The sequence below is a fragment of the Lissotriton helveticus genome, chromosome 8, assembly GCF_964261635.1.
Source record: "Lissotriton helveticus chromosome 8, aLisHel1.1, whole genome shotgun sequence".
NCBI classification, from domain to species: Eukaryota; Metazoa; Chordata; class Amphibia; order Caudata; family Salamandridae; genus Lissotriton; species Lissotriton helveticus.
In genome coordinates, this window is record NC_136069.1 from 806,222,186 (window position 1) to 806,237,713 (window position 15,528).

The 15,528-nt window shown below is 40.6% G+C and overlaps 1 pseudogene; it reads left to right on the plus strand.

The window, feature by feature from the left end:
- LOC144773804 (uncharacterized) overlaps positions 1-14,428 on the plus strand; it is a 50,448-nt pseudogene extending 36,020 nt beyond the window's left edge.
- Positions 14,429-15,528: the final 1,100 nt, after the last annotated feature.

Sequence of the window (15,528 nt, forward strand, 5' to 3'; positions counted from 1 at the left end):
CATCTGAGTATCTAGAACTAAAATACTTTTGCTGTACTAGTAGGCAACGTATCAACCACACTAGAAAGCTTTCTAGTCTTATGCAAATTCAATATCACTCCTACAGATGGTATTAGACCACTAAAGATGTCTCCTATAATTTCGCTAGCACTTTTCTTTGTTCTCACATGTTGTTCATCTAATGAATGAACAAGTTGTCCTACGTGATATATCTTCAGAAAAACTGTCCCCATGTAACATGTTCCATACAATCTCTTCGGAAACCTGTAAAATGCATTTTCCCCATACATATATTAAACTCCAGGAAAAAACAGGATTTGCTCCATCCAAGTTCAAAAATATGATCACATTCACTATTCCCTACATAATATGTGCCAGTTGTGGATTTTCTAACGAATATGCATAATTTATTTTTATGTTTTCAATCTAAAGCTAATGCTGTCCTATTTCCTACTAATCTATGCTTGCTTTTGTCCTTGGCCCACTGGGGTACTTTTGAATGTTTTGTTTGCTTTAGCCAATATGTCTCTTCGTATTCCTTCCACTCAACCTATGAATTTCTTTTCTACAACGGTTAGCAAAATGTTCCACTATCTCTAAGTTTTTAGCATCAGGCTGACGATTCAAATGCTTCAATACAGAAAATTCTGAAAAAACAACGGGCCTGATTTAGATCTTGGCAGTACTCCCGCTGTCCCTCCATGGTGGTTGTCTCAGGTATTCCTTCAAGTTGACTGAGACTCACCTGCCGTATTTAGATGTGTGCTGGCTCTGTCGCCGTCAGGTTGGCGGTATTGCACCAAGCCTATTTAGAGGTCCCCGATATTCTTGTGGTGTTCTAGCAGTGGTTTTCTGATGGAGTGAGTCCCTGGTGGAGAGGAGGCTGGTAAGTGCTACTTACTTTCATGTCAGTATGATGGTGCAAGGACTCGTAGAAAAGAGACTTGTTCGGAAGCAATCCTCTCATTTAACTCCCTAACATGTTCATTAATTACGTATTGTGTAAAACTAATGCACACCACATAAAAACACTAACCATTCGAACGAACTAATAAAACCACTTTAACAAGACTCTTTACGCATGCGCCAACTGCATCTAAGTACTATGACGTAGTAAAGCTTGGAAGGAAATTCTTGCGCATGAGCAAAAGGCACTAACATGGAGTATTGAAGAATCGCGTGCATGACACATGCTTAGCTGTAACGGATTTGACCTATTTAACTAATGCTAATGCAGGGAAAGTATTAATAAGGAGGGGGGGTTACAGTAAAGATGGGTGGTGTACAGTGAAACCATTTATTTTTAAAAGTAATATCTGTCTTTTCTGACTTCGTCACTACTGCGCATTTGTGCCTTTCATGTATGTGTGAAGTGAGCTGAGTCATGTGGGTTTCGCCCATGACAACTGAAAATCAGCCCGGAAGAATGACATGTGGGTCAAGAAGAGTACAAGGCCACAGTCTGCCTGAAGCTTGAGTACCGGCAGTGAAAAACCTAAATGAATGGGACCACATATTAAAGTTAAACATTTGTTGCCGATGTAATGTGAATGCGCGTGGGAAAATAAAATATGAATGAAAATTAAGGGGATGGGTTTGTCAGCAAAGGGCTAACTAAAAAGAGTGATATGTGAGCATGGTGTGATGAACTTTCCCCCTTGCCTGACCAATCAGAATTATTAGTTTACGATATTGAAACTTTAGCAGGTGGTACATGAGGAACAAAAAAGTATAATTGAGGTAGTTTTTAGTTAGAGGGTCATCGATGCTGAATGTTGCAGACCTTGGGATGCTGTCGGTGTAGTGGGTGATGCTGGGAGAGAGGCTGTAAGATGCTGATGAAGACCCGAATGCAGAACCTATCATTTTAACTTACTTGGGTTAGAAAGAAGATAGCAGAAGAACCTCGAGGAGGAAGAGAGTGTCAAAGAGGGGTGCAACGTTATCATCGGTGTTCGAGAGGTCATCTATCCTGTCCTGAAGTCTTTGTCTCCTGAACTATCCCGGGGGACCCCTACCAGCCCTTTGGCCAGGGGGTTGGTCTACAGACCATCCTAGGTAATTATAATTTTGTGAATTTGTAGATGTTCTTTTCTCTTTGTCGTCTCCTTTCTGAGCACAAGTCATTGCAAGTCTGAAGTATGTGTTGATGATTTGATTAATTTAATCTTCTCTCCTATGAGTGACGGTGACTGCACTGTACTTTGAAGTGGTTCACATGCAATTAATTTAGATAAAGACTTAAAACTTAACCCGAGTCTGTGGTTATTTACTTTAAGAGATAAAAGTTAAAATTAAGTAGAGTTTCACCATCAACTAGTTCAATTAATGGTCCATCGACCAGAGGAAAGACATTTTTGATCAGTAAAAGGTTGGTTAAGAGTAAGGAATATTCAATCTGGAAGGGTGGAAAATTCATAAACCTTGACTCCAGCGCTATACTCAATTGTGTGTGTTTATGGGCCCAGGTGAGTATATGGTTTTGGAGTGTCTGTTGCTGGTACGCTGCTGGATCAGTTTTCTGGTAGCAGAGCTATGGTTATTATCAACTAGTTTGGTGATGACTATTGATTTTTGATTATTGATTTATGTTTAACAAAAAGAGTTAGTGTCCTGTTTTATGTTGTCTGGAAAAATCCCGGGGAATGAATAGGCAGTAGTTACAGAAGCCACACTGCAGTGAGATTACTCGTCTGTTGAATAGCACTGAGAAGCTATGCAGGGCTGGCAGTGTTAAATTAGGGACTATTTTGTATACAATTCGAGTGTGAGTGATAGCGGAATTTTCGCTGGTGAAACTTTGGTCTTATATCACCTATTAAGGGTAACCCTGAAGGAGTAACAGGCTCTCTCGAGCTTGAATGAAGGATAAACAGAGGTTTTTACTCGCAGTAAGAGAATGAGCAATTCTGAGACTCCAGAATAAATTGAAGATCTATCCTTTGTTTTAGGGGAACAGGCAGAGTAGCGAATGTTTTTATGTTGTTACTAACAAATTTTATTTTAAGAAAAGTAAAGAAATGCGTTTTTGTATTACCTTGTGAAGGGGGTCAGTCACTGGAGTTGTACTGACGTCACAGGGAGCCGTGCTGGGATTGGTTGAAACAGGTGGGCGTGAGACAGAAGCAGATTGTAAAGGAGGGGTCAGTAGTAAGGAGTGAAACTGACATCACAAAAAGGCTGCGCTAGCATTGGTCAGACCACGAGCGTAAGCCTGAGTCTGGTTGTTTGTTAGATAGCAGTCGCACTAGTATTGGCTAAATAAACAGTGAAAGCCTGAGATGTAATTGGGTATTCGATAGAAGTTTTGTTAGCATTGGTTAAAAGAAAATTATATGTTAGATTCTGATCTGACTGTGGGTGTGAGTCACACTGATAGGAGACTTCAAGAGTTTGTGGAGTATTCTTTTAAACATCGTGTATCCAAAATGTATGGAGGAAAGAGGGAGAGTAAAAAAAAATTAAGAATTTCTTTAAGAAAGTTAAACCTGTATTGACTAGAGAGGGAATTCCTTTTCCGCCGCCGAAAACGCCTGTTTCCTTTATGATGATGGAAAGAGGATATCATACTTGTGTGTGGTTGGAGAATTGGATAGAATATACCAAAGGTGATGGAGCTCTAGCTTTCCCAGCACATGGTACATTTAATGGATGAATTCTTCAGAATTTGCGAATGAAAATGAATGAGTGGGACCCAAGACCTAGGTTAACCCAGTATGAGGCTTTAGCAGAGTGGAAGACTGAATCGTTTGAATGAGAGAGAAACAGGAGTGGAAATTTATGGGACCTTTCCCCCAATATTTACGTGAGTCATGTGAAGGCCAGATGAAGCGATGGAGGGGAGCTATGGTATCGGAAGGTCTATACCCAGTGTTAATGGCTGAGGAACAGTCAGGGAGCAAGTGTAAGGAGAAAACAAAACACATGAATGTGACAGGATATGGTGAGTAAGATGATGAATTGTTGGAGGACAGTTTAACTAAAAACCCTTCACTGTATCAAGAAGGACCCAGTAGAGTCACCCCGAGTGCATCAGTAATGGGAACACCCTTAATTGCACACATTTTACATGCTACATCAGTTAATAGGGTGCCTCAAGACAGAGAAAAAGAAGCGTTAGATAGAAATAGAGAAGAATTCATACACAAAATAGGAAAATTAAGTTTAAACCCTGAAGCATTGTCTGTACCAGTGACTATAGGTCCTGTTATTCCATTATATGGAGATAAAATAAGTCGCCCAAAACCCCAAGCTGTAACAACTCCTTTTAATAACCCTAGAAAGGAGGTAATAATATCTGATGATCAAGCCAGTGAGTGTGATTCAGTCATTTCATTAATGGCCCTTCTGATAAGAGATTCTGTAAGTGAATCCCCAAAAAGAGTTACACCTAGTAGTTCGAACGAAAGTCTGTGGTGTCCTCAGGAACTAGAAGCTCAGCAACAGTAACGCCAGAAGATTTGGAGAGATGGGCACAGGGAACAGAAAAACAAAGTACGCCCCTAAAGATTTTAGATGTTTACAAATTGAAAGAGATAATAGCTGGAAATGTGGGAATAGAAAGATTGACATACAACAAAATATTTTTTTAGGGTCAGATGGGGATTTAACGACCAGGCTCTGATATGCCCCAATTATATACACTTGACAACAAAGAATATCAGAGGGTCAACAAATAGTGAATGCCTAAAACAACCAACAGAAAATTACAATACCATGTCTAGTGTATGTTCTAGATAAGGTCACCCGCGAAACCAACCCTCAGTGTGGTTAGATAAGGATGCCCATCAGTCACCACACGGAACCGCCCTTCATCATTTGGGTTTCCTTTTCCGACCACCATTAAGGGTGCCACTTGTCATTCACAGGGAAGGTATAGATGGTAAAAGCCTTCACCTGATCTGACAGATCTCCCGTGGTCTTACTTCTTAATTAAGAGGCTGTTAAAGAATTTTGGGGGGACTGATGTCGCAGTGCAGAAAAAAGAAGGTGTAAAGAATAAGAAAAATGTGAATTTAAAATTGGATGAGGGGGTGCTAATAATAATTTTATTCTGGTGCTACCCACTCCGCCAAGATTAAAAAGCAGTTGAAGACAATAACAATGTTCTTGAATTGTCTAGATGTAATCCAAGGTCAACATGTTTCAGCAATTGTGACGTACTATGTCATTGCTTTCATCAGGACCAGAAAATGATAGCTACTGCAACTAAGTGATAGTGTAACAAAAAAGTGCTTAAAATCATACACTGATACCAAGATCACCTGAATCCACTAGGTGCTTGCATCATGTTAAGATAGATTGAACCATTATAATGAAGAAGAATTGATGTTTGTATGTAGGAGTGTTAGACCTGGTACCTTGGCGTGGGTCTCCCTTCCATTTTTTGCTGTTGCCTCATGTGTTTTAACTGGTTATAGATGCTTTGGGCACTGTGCCACTACCATCCAGTGCCACAGTGCAAGTACCCCCTATGGTAAATTGATGTATGGATCAGTGACTCCATGATTGGCTGGTTTGGTTTACTTGTCGGACCCTAGTACAGTGCACTGAGTGTGCCCAGGGCTAGTAATCCAAATGCAGCTGGTGGGCTTGCAGCACTGGTTGTGCCACCCACAGAAGCAGCCTGTAAAACTGTGTCTCAGGTCTGCCATTGCAGAGCCTGTGCGCAGTCTGGTACTGCCAAGCTGACTGGGCAAGTGCACCCACTGGCCAGTCCCGAAACCTTCCTTTTTCTGCATATTAGTCACCCCTATGTTAGGCCCAAGGGCAGGGTGCATTGTAGGTAAAAGGAAGGACATGCCCTGCTGTGTGTGGCATGTCCTAATAGCGAATTAGAGCCATTTTCGTTTTTCACAGTTGCAAGGCTGCTGTTCCCCATAGGCCAGAATGGGCATTTTGATTATAACATCTTATAATCCTAACTGACTCAGGGAACTGGGTAGAAATTCGAGTTTAGTATGCCTGAACTCAGAATGATAAAATAAATCTTTTAGTTAAGTTGGTTTTAACATTCTGTGTTTGAAAATATCACTGTTAGAAAGTAGGTAGGTATTTTCTTGTCTAACCATCCGAGCCTGCCTCTGCTAGGTTGTGTATTCCTTGTCAGGAGTTTGAGTGACAGGGGCTGTGCGATTCCAGGAGACCGGGTGAGTCAGCACTGGGCTGAATATAGAGATCTGCATGAAGCTTGGAGGGAGGAGTTGCACCAAGGACCTGACTAGGGCTGTGCCTTCCCTCCACAATGCTAGCCCCACCTCCTGTGGTGCATCTGATGTCCCTGGGCTGCACTGTGAAAGGAAAGAAGGAGTCTTGTCAATAAAATGCTCCAGGACTGACCAGAACTGGTTTGGACTAGGCAAAGGCCTCTCTGGCTTCAGAGAACACAGAGAAAATGAGTATAAAAGGGGGGACCCAGACCCCAGAATTTTAGATCACTTTTGGGAAACAAGATGAAACCTTTGCTGAGGAGAGGAACCAGAGAGACTGAGGAGAGACTATCCCTAAGCATGAGGGATTAGCCTGAAGTGGTTGCCTCACTGCCAAACAGAGGAGAAAGGACTTTGTGCTACTTTCATTCAACTTGTGAAGTATCTCCAAGGGCTTGAGATAGAGCTTGCCTCCTGCTGAAGTCTCAGGGACAACAAACTTCACCCACAAGCTCCCCAAGAGTTCATTGGAAGTACCTGCAGTTGTGTTGGGCTTTCTGAGGGACTGCATGTCGCAAGGAGCTGTATAGCATTACTCATCCAAAGGTACATTGAACTTAGTGTCGTATTTACCATTTAAGGAGAACTAAGCTATTTCTACCATTTTTAAAGTACAGTATTGTGGATTTTTGTCGTTTGTGGTCTTGTGTTAAGTCTATATAAAAATACTTAATTTTATACTACACCTTGTGTGGTGTCCATCTGTAGTGTTGTCACTGGGTCAATGTATGTGTTTACAAATACTTTACACACTGCCTCTGAGATAAGCCTGTCTGCTCGTGCCAAGCTACCAAGGGGGTGAGCAGGGGTTATTTTAGGAGTGTACCCCCTTACCCCGACTATACGCTAGGGCCCCTATTTGGTCAAAGGTACCTACCTCTGCCAACTACAGACCCCCAAATCTAACAAGGAGTATAACTAGAAAGGCAAAATTGTTTCATGAGAAATTGACAGAGCTTGCTTCAGAGATGGGAATAGATATAGGGAGATCAAAATCATCACAGAAACCATATAGAGCGGAGTTTACTGATAAGGATTTGGAGAATATGAATGTTTCTGGTAAGAAACTATAGGTTAAGGAGTTAATGAATATTCTCCAAAAATGGGAAGACATTGACAAACGGAGTACTAGGTGTACAAGAAAGAAGGAGGAAGCTCAGGCGGAGGAAGCATTGTCTGCATTCTTGTTAAGAGAATCAGAAAAGGCAGAAAGATTGTGTCCCCTGAGAGAGGTACCTGGTGGTGGATATGTTCATGTCCCATGAAGCAGACAGGATATTTTGTCATTTACAAACGATTTCCCTAGATTAAGAGAGAAACCAGTTGAATGGTACAAACAGGTTGAAAGATTTGTGAAAGTTTCGAAGGTTTTGCTAAAGGATTTGGATGGTTTGTTTGACATAGTGGTACCTACTGATTTGTGAACTGAATGTAAAATTACCATTGATTGGCCAAGTGAGGAGTATCCAATTGATGCGAAAACAGGAGCACCCTCAGATGAGGCGATGAAGAAATATTATCATGTAATTACTTTTTTGAAAGGGAAAATCCCTTCCAAAGAAACAGATTGGGTTAAGATAGATAGAACAACTCAAGAGCTAAATGAGTGTACGTGCATATTATGAGTGACTGCTACAGGTGTTTAAGCAGTATAGTGGATTTGAGAACATTGGAGATAAGGATATGGGACATTTCGTGTATCGGTTTGTATATGGTCTCAAACCGGAGATTAGTCCGATGATTCAGCAGCACATGTTATACTGGCAGGGAAAGCCAATAGATGATGTTTTGAAATATGCAAAATATTGCGTAGATGATATTGAGGCAAGGCATAGGAAGCTAAAAGAGAAGATGATGTGGGCACAAATAAAATTGGCAGAACAGCAGGAAATTAAGTTAAATAGTCAAACTGATAGATGAAAGAGCAGACTCAGAATGATCATGCGGCGAATGGTGGTAAATATAGAGGACGAATTAATAGAGGGGATGCAAAGAAGAAGTTTCCTTGTCATGTGAGCGGAAAGCTTGGACATTGGAGGAACGAGTGTAAGAGTATTCAGAATATTAATGGGCCAAATCAAAATTTAAATCCACAGACTGAAGTGCTTATGAATCAACCACAGCAGTTAGTTAATCCACAGTGTCAGGTGCCACCAGCTCCTATGCCAAATTTTGTGAACCAGCCAAAGTACAGTGCAGATGCCGGATTTCAAGTGGTAAGAAAAATTCTGCGGTTTCACAATATCTTTTACAGAGTAATGATGATGAAATGAGTTACTTGCATTGACGGTGCCTGAGGGGGGAGGAAGTGGAGTGCGTACTTGGCGCATCCTTGCCGGTAGATCAGTCAGGTCCATTTATTGACTGGAAAGTGGAAGGTAATGAAATCACTTTTCTATTGGATATTGGTGGTACCCGTTCTACTGTGAGAACAGCAGATATCCCAAACCTACCCCACTCGGGAGATTCCATTCAAGTTGTAGGCGTTTCAAATCAACAAATTAGAACCCCAACACAGAACCAATGGAAGTGCATATTGGAAACTTTAAAGACATGCATAGATTTGTAGTTTGTGATTCTAGTCCAGCAAATCTATTAGGAAGAGATGTGTTGTGCAAAATGAATTGCACAATCTACTGCACACCCGAAGAGGTTGCATTCCAAACCCCTGATGAAGATATTGCATATAGAATCATGCTAGCTAAACAAGGCACAGAAGTAGATGAAATGTATTCTTTGATGACAGTAAATGATTTACCAGAAGAACTGAAAACGACAGTGCACCCAGAGGGTATGAGATTTCACAGGAAAAGAAATTGGGCTAATGCCAAATGTGGATCCAGTGAAGGTGACAGTAAAAGAAGGTGCAATTTATCCCAACACCAAACAATACAAAATGAGTCCAGAGGAGTTGCTTCAGAAAATTGACCGAATGATTAGACAAGGCATTTTAAAGGAAAATGAGCAGTCCCTGTAATTCGCCTATAATGGGACTTAAAAAGCCTTGTGGAAAATACAGGATAGTGCAGGATCCGAGAAAGATCAATACAATTATAGTGCCTTGTTGTCCCATAGTGCCAAATCCAGCAGAAATTATTTTTCAGATTCCCTGGAATGCAGACTGGTTTACAGTAATTGATTTATGCCAAGCCTTTTTCTCTATTCCTTTGCACGCAGACAGCCAGTATCTTTTTGGATTTAAATTCCAAGACCGTATCTTGGCATGGTGCCGAGTTCCTCAAGGGTATACAGAGATTCCCTCGATTTATAATCAAATTCTGAAAAAGTGTTTGGAGAAATTAGTCATGCCCAGAAATTCAGTCCTGGTACAATACATTGATGACCTACTAGTGGCATCAAAATCCCGAGAAAATTGTGTTACTGATTCTATTACGTTGCTGAACCATTTGGCTGATGAAGGACACAAAGTGTCACCAGAAAAGTTGCAATTTTGTCGACAAGAAGTTAGATATTTAGGCCACAAGATTGAAAGAGGAGTGAGAAACGTGACCCCAGAGAGAATTAAGATTATCAAGAAAATGCAGTTTCCACAGACGCAAAGGGAGATAAGAATGCTTCTCGGAGTGGTTGGATACTGTCGGCAGTGGATTGTTGGGTTTTCCCTGCTGGCAAAGCCATTGATTCAGATGACACAAAAAAGGCGAAGGATCCAATTGTCTGGAACGATAAATGTGTTGAAGCATTTGTGAAATTGCGAAATTGTCTGTGTGAGGCCCCTGCTTTAGGCATGCCCGACTATACGAAAGAGTTTGCACTGTTCTGTTGTGAGAGAGAGAGTTGTGCACTTTCAGTCTTGACACAAAGGCATGGATTAAGCCGACATCCAGTGGCATATTTTCTGCTACTTTGGATCCCGTGGCTTCAGCTTTACCTGGCTACTTAAGAGTAGTAGCTGCTACTTGTACGAGTCTGGAGCAGAGCGAGTCAATTGGGATGGGACATCCAGTCAAAGTTTATGTCACACATTCAGTCAAGATCCTTTTAACAAGAACTTGAACACAGCACCTTACTCCTAGTCGGATGACTAAGTATGAAAGAGTGATACTTGGAGCAGAAAATGTTACAGTGATTAGGTGTACAATGGTAAATCCTGCCACACTAGTACCAGATCCGCATTGTGAAGAAGTGAAAGATGAAGTAGATCATGATTGCTTGGATGTGACTGAGATGTGTACTAAGCTCGCCCTGATATAAAAGAGGAGCCCCTTAAAGAACCAGATCATGAACTATTTGTAGATGGCTCATGCCTGAGAATGGAGGGAGGAGGACTCAGAGCAGGGTACGCTGTATGCAAGGTACCTGGGGTTATTGAAGCATCCTGTTTACCGGGAGTCAAGTCTGCACAAGTAGCTGAATTGGTGGCCTTAACAAAGGCATGCAAAATTGGAAAAAATTGGAAAAAAAACCTATTTACAGACAGTCAATATGGTTGCGGGGTTGTGCATGACTTCTGCCAGCTATGGATGCAGAGGAGATTTCTGACTTCTTCCAGATCCCCTATCAGAAATGGTAAAAATGTGAAAGAATTGTTGTAAGCAATACAATTGCCAAAATAAATAGCAGTGGTCAAGTGTGCTGCTCAACAGTCATGAAATGACTATGTGACGAAAGGTAACAAATACGCTGACCAGATTGCTCAATATTGTGCGAGAAATAACATGGCACAAAGCAGAAAAATTGAAACAAGTGAAATCAGCTGCCAACTTATGTTTTTCTCAGCCTTAGAAACATGGGATGAGGTGAGACAGTTGCAGGATGAAGTTGAGGTAAGCGACAAGGCAAACTGGATAAAATCAAGTTATGAAAGAAGAACAGAGGGTAATGTATTGGTGTACACAGATGGCAGACCAGTCATGCCAGACTGATTACTCTCTCAAATGGCAAGAATGTATCATTGAGACACACATGTTGGTAGGGATGCCATGATCAGACTATGTAGACAGAATTGGTACAAACCAAAGTTCAGGGTAGTTGCAGAGAGCCTTTGCCAAAGATGCCTAATTTGTCAGCAGCAAAATTCAGGCAGGAAAACTGTGGTCAGTTGGGGAAAAATTGGAAAGGCAGAAGGACCATTCACAAGATTACAGCTTGACATCATAGAGTTGCTGCCAAGCAACTGAATGAAGTATGTCCTTGTCATAGTGTGTTTGTTTTCATGATGGGTGGAAGCATACGCCACGAGAAGAAATAACAGCCTTACAGTTGCCAAACTACTGTTGCGGGAGTTGATACTTCGTTTTGGTTTTCCAGTCACTTTGGAATCAGATAGATGACCTCATTTTAATAATGAAATAATTTGTCTAATATGTGAAGCATTCAAAATTGAGCAAAAACTGCACTGTGCATACCACCCAGAGGCTTCTGGAGTGGTTGATAAATTAAATGGCACAATCAAATCAAGGTTAAGTGAAGTGTGTGTGTCCAAATCACTTAAACGGCCAGATGCATTGAATCTTGTGTTGATGGGACTCCGAAGTATTCCTGACAGAAAAACGGGAATGAGTCCCCATGAAATACTCATGGGAAGGCCAATGAGACAAGTATTTATTCCTGGTCACAAATTGATGAATATAACTGATGATCTGGTGTTGGATTATTGCAAAGAATTGGCTGGCCTAGTGCTTTCTGTCGCTCACCAGGTTGGAGAAGACGCAGTTGGCAGGCAGCCAACACAAGCGCATGATTTGAATCCTGGAGACTGGGTGGTAGTGAAGAAGCACGCCAGAAAATCGTGCTTAGCACCCAGGTGGGATGAACTACATCAAGTTATACTGGTCACTACTACAGCAGTGAAGTGTTCAGGTTTACCCAGTTGGATTCATACCAGTCACGCCAAAAGGGTCCCAGGCCCCACTGAAAAGGAACAACAACTGAATGAATCAGTTGAAGTAGCTAAAGGTTGTGAAGTCGAAGAATCTAGAGTGATAGATTCTGAACCAATAGACGAGGAACAATACCAGTGATTGATATACCAGAAGTTGTTACTAAAACAAGAAGCAGAACAAGATTAGAAAGACAGGAAAATAGTGAGGACCAGATAGGTATAGAAGAACACGCTCAGGAAGAAGTGAACAAGGTTACTCAAGACCCTAAGCAGGACCAGACAGGGAAAGAAGAACATACTCAGGCAAACAGACATACTAAAGGCCCTGAGCAGGGCCAGACAGGAATAGAAGAACACGTTCAGGCAGCAGAAAACCCAACAGCAGTAAGACCCGAACAGGATCTGTCAGGAGAAGAAGAACAGGTTCAGGCAGAAGAAGACCAATTTGAAATAAGACCTGAACAGGACCAGATAGAGGAAGAAGAACAAGTTCAGGTGAATGAAACAACAAATCCAAGACCTGAACAGGAACCGTTAGAGAGTGACTCTGAAGAAGAGGAAGAAAGGATTGTGCCTAGAAATAATGAAAATAAAAGAGCTCTAGATAAAGACGAAGAAGGTGAAACTGCAGTACAAGTTAAGAGGGTCAGGAAAGGTGATAACTGGCCAGGTGGAGTCAAAGGATTAAGATATTATCTGAGAAAAATAATTCAAAGACCTGAGCAAGTGAATGAGGTTACTAGTCACACTCAGTCTAAATAGTCAATTGTGAAAAACACTCAAATAAGTCCAAGACTGAAAAGTTTGAACAATAAATTCAAGGGTCCTGAGTGGACCTACGTAATATTAGAAGAATTTGAAACTTTGGATTTGAGTGACGAGAGAAGAAGAAGTAAATGCTGCACAGATTGATGAAGGAGGAGAATTTGAAAATTTGGATTTGAATGATGAGACAGAAGAAGAAGTAAATGCTGCACAGATTGATGAAGGGAAAGTGAGGGCTACTTGAAAACCAAAAGTTTGAATTTACAAGTAAAGAAGAGAAGACGAATCTTCTTAGACTAAAATGGCTAAAGACAGGGTTACTGAACTACCAAAACGGAGTTGCACTCAAAAATGCTGTAGAGCTTCAAACTTAGATGTAGTATTTTCAGAACTTCTTATTCGAAAGAATATGAATCCAGTACTTAGTAGTCAAGATGCCCCATTTATGGGTGAACTTTTCCTAACAATGAAGACAATAGATTTAGTTGAGGCACACCAGAATAATCTAACATGCATATTACGAGAAGAAGAGAAAGTGTTTTCGAATTTAGTTGAGGAAAGGAGACAGGATTTCCAAAAGAAGGCTGCTGAACAGAAAACCCATGTGCCTCCTTGGGCTGGGAAAGAAGGAATTTATGCAACTGCAAACATCATGCTGCAATGTCCTTGGAGTTTGAGAAAAAGGGAAAACCTGCCTCCAGAGGTTAAAGACAGAATATAATAATGTATTTATTGGTTCAAGTGAATGTGAACAAAACGTCCTAATTTTGGGAGGTTGGGGACTAAAAGGGGGAACTGATCCAGTATTTCCTGGGGTTTACTGCGTGTGTGTGAATAATGCTTACTATAAGCTGCCTGCACGGTGGTATGGAAGTTGCTATTTTGGGATAGTATTTCCGAAAATATACCATGTAAAATGAATCATTGGAAGCAATGAAAACACTAATGAACTTACACAAAGAAAGAGAGCTAGTTTTTCACAAATAATAGGTGATATATTTGGCGCATTGATACCTTCAGTGGGAGTAATTCTAAATTCACATAGAATTTGTCAGTTGTCATCAGTAGTTGATCGTCTCTCGACTGATACTGCTGGGAGTTTCTTGATGATTAATACAGAAATGGTTGCGATTAGGTCTATGAATTTACAAAATCAACTTGCCCTTGATATATTATTGGCAAAGGAAGGAGGAGTCTGTAAAATGCTGAAAGTGCAACATTGTTGCACTTACATACCTGATAAAAATAGGGAAATAAGAGGGCATATTAAGAATATTACAAAACGTCATGAAGATTTGAAACCACTGGAGGTTGACCGTGTATGGGAAAGACTAACAAAGAGTATTTCTTCAATAGGGACTTGGTTTACTGATTTAGGGGAAAAGTATTTTAGGTCATAAGTTCTTCCGTTATTTGGTATAACAATAATAGTTTTAACAATAATAATATGGTGTAAATGTTGCAGAAACAAAGGAAAAGGAAGATAGGAAGTGAATGGAAAAGGAAATATGAGGAGATTCAGCTGGAGGAAATTGAAGGAAAGCTATATAAAAGGATAAAAGATTTTGAAAACAATGATGAGATTAAGAAAAAAAGGGAGGAAAAGTAACCAAATGCTAAAGTTGGCATCTGATTGGGAAGGGTAATTTTGTGATGTCTCAAAATGCCATCAGAGAGGGGATTGATGGAGCAAGGACTCGTAGAAAAGAGACTTGTTCAGAAGCAATTCTCTCATATAACTCCCTAACATGTTAATTAATTGTGTATTGTGTAAAACTAAGGCGCACCATATAAAAACGAGGGTTAGAAAAGCTTGCATATGTGTTTACTAACGATAACCATTCGAACAAACTAATAAAACTACTTTAACAGGGAAATCTTTACTGTGCATGCGTCAACTGCATCTATGTAATATGACTTTTTAAAGCTTGGAGGGAAATTATTGTGCATGAGCAAAAGGCACTAACATGGAGTCTTGAAGACTCGCGTGCATGGCACCTGCTTAGCTAAAAAACACAGCAAGACTGGGGTCAGAGCTATTTTCTACCTGCACACTGTTCCACTATGTATAGTCTATTATCAAATGCTCAGAACCCTGTGCGTATTGGTCAAGGGCGTGACCCGTGAACACCCCCTAAATAGTGATGCAAAACATCACATACAATGAGAAAAGCACAGTGACCCGCACAAGGGAAATTATACACAAATTATAATTTTTGCCAAATAGTGCAACAGTATTTTTCAGACATATAACATAAACACTTTCCAACAAAAAGGTGAAGTCCAAGTCTTGAAAGTTGTGTTGAGAACCATTTTATTCAAGAAAATTGGAAATTCAGAAAAATTGCTAGCTGCCAACGCGTTTCGTCACCAACGTGACTTCTTCAGGGCTCTAAAGTCGGTAGAACTGTAATGGATAGAGCTTGCATCACTTGAACAAAGATACACCAAAAAGGAGGACACTTAAAAATGTGTTTCCTAGTCCCCCTCGTATTCAATATGGCTTTCAAGTTTGTTCTATATTATATAGCAGTTTTCAATATTTATCATCCGCATCACAAGGATATTGTCAAAGGTAATATGGTATATCCCCAATGGTATCTCTCTCTTTTATATGTGTAATTTTTGAAGTATTGTAGGGCCCATCAAGGTTTCTTCAGTAAATGGCGGGCATTTTTAGCGTGCCGCCGGCGTTTCGTGCAGGGTCCT